Source organism: Octopus bimaculoides, chromosome 8 (genome assembly GCF_001194135.2).
Source record: "Octopus bimaculoides isolate UCB-OBI-ISO-001 chromosome 8, ASM119413v2, whole genome shotgun sequence".
Lineage (NCBI taxonomy): Eukaryota > Metazoa > Mollusca > Cephalopoda > Octopoda > Octopodidae > Octopus > Octopus bimaculoides.
This window is the reverse complement of record NC_068988.1, coordinates 39,373,739-39,376,337: the sequence shown is the minus strand read 5'-3', so window position 1 is coordinate 39,376,337 and position 2,599 is coordinate 39,373,739.

Here is a 2,599-nt window from a genome sequence, read left to right as displayed (position 1 = left end):
CTCTCTCTCTCTCTCTCTCTCTCTCTCTCTCTCTCTCTCTCTCTCTCTCTCTCTCTCTCATATTTTCCGTTTGTCTTTTGTCTTCTCACATTTATGTCTTTTAGTTTCGTGAGATATACATACATTATATACGTGTGTGTGTGTGTGTGTGTGCATAAATATAATGTATGTTTATGTAGATATTTCTCTAAAGTTATGTATGACTGCAAACGGGGAAACGTTCGATTTATTCATATGAATTATTTTGTATGCATGTACACACACACACACACAACACACACACACACACAAAACACACAAATACACAACACACACACACACACATCTCCCACCCACATCACACGCATGCGCACAAACATATGTACATACGTACACACATACAGCAACAGACAGAGAAACGGAGAGACTGAAAGATAGACAGATAGATAGATAGATAGATAGATAGATAGGTACATAGATCTATATTATAGTTTGTCATATTCAATGTTATATGTATCAGTGTACATATGTATCAGTGTGCTTGTGTAATTAAAACGCACACGCGTACATACATACGCTATACATATTTATGTCTGTGCGTATGTGTGTATATGCATATATATGTATGTATGTATGTATGTATGTATGTGTGTGTGTATGTATGTATGTTTATATGTATGTATGTATAGGTACATATTCATATAAACATATATACATGCATACAAATATTGTTAGTCAGACACATACTGATACAAACACACCTGCACATGCGCGCGCACACACACACACACACACATATTCACACACATACAGACACACACACACACACACACACACACACACACACACGTGCAAGAGAACACGCAATCAGACTCTCACACATTCACCCACTAATAATTGCTTAATTTGTTTTATATATTTACATTGTATTATTTTATTGTCCTTCAAATACAATTAATACAATAATTAGAAATTATTAATTGTTGATTGACTTTTCAACAAATATGAATCTGAAACTTTTCATAACGTGTTTATTATATGAATTCCGAACGAACAGAAATCAGATAGCCAAAGATAAACAGAATAATAAAGCCAAACAATTAGCTAGGTATTTCATTATATGAATTATAGCTTTACTTTTCCCTGGTTTTAATCATTAGATCGTAGCCATGCCTGGGAGCCGACTTGAAGGCTTTAGTCGAAGACATCAACCCATGTATATATTCTTTTAATTCTGGTACTTATTTTATCGGTCTCTTACGACCAACCGACACCGATCGGCAAGCGGTAGGAAGGGCATGCACAAACACAAAGTCACACACACATAAACATATTCAGTTATTTTTTCTGTCCAAAAGGGTTTGTTCTCCTAATATTTACTTGCCAATAACAGCATGTGCATGCTATTGTAATACCTTTATCTACTTCGCGTCCTACAGTTAAAAACGATTTATGTGTGCGTTTATATATATATATAGGCCAACAAGTTTTAGGGTCTGGTGATACGCCATAATGTTACTCTTTATGGTGAGAAACTCAAGGTAATCCTATAAACAGGCCTTCACCAGTTAAGGTAAGGCAATCATCTCAAGCCATGTACACTATTATTATTGGAAAAAATTCGAAGTCTTACAGCTGTTTCTAGGATATCCCAAAGTATAGGATATTCCGTCATTGGAGACAAATAGGGAAAATGAGAAGGGTATAGATTAATGAAATGACATAGAGGACAGGAGTAAAGGAATAGGGAGATGAAGAAAGAGAAGAAAAAAGAAGCATAAAAGTTCACAGTTCAACTTTCCGATCTTGTAGAAATAAGTCCATAAGTCACTTGTTGACGGCAATAATGACAGCAATAGCCCGAACGATTCACCTAATACTACCCTAGCCACTACCAGCACTATCTTATCTTTCTCTCTTTCTCTCTCTCTCTCTCTCTCTCTCTCTCTCTCTCTCTCTCTCTCTCTCTCTCTCTCTCTCTCTCTCTCTCTCTCTCTCTCTCTCTCTCTCTCTCTCTCTCTCTCTCTCTCTATCTATCTATCTATCTATCTCTCTCTCTATAATTCACCATCGTAGAACTGATAGTTGCAACTATATTAGTATTATTACCTTTATTTGTAGTAATAATAAGGTGGCTAGCAAGTTCATACCTTTACAGGTACAATATAAGGTAAATCAAGATTTAATAGGGCATACAATACCACTTGCTAAAATCAGAGAAAATGCTCAAATAACCACCATAAAACTCATGATAAAGATACACACGAGGAATGCGTTGAACGCATCAGTAAGTAATGTATATTTCAATACCAATTGATTTCACGCTTTGCGTGACAAACATACTTTGCGATCTTCAGTTGAAAATAACATTTTAACATCTATTTCTAAAATATTCACTACATTAGTTCGCGTACGTTCTTTATTTTAAATACACATTACTTACTGATGTATTCAACGCAAAGGTAAATCTATTTCTCATATGTTCATTGCATTGCTCGTATGTGACTTTATCTTGAGTTTTATGGTGGTTTTGGAGTATTGTCTCTGATTTTAGCAAGTGGTATTATATACCCTATTGAATCTTAATTTATATATATATACATATATATATATATATATA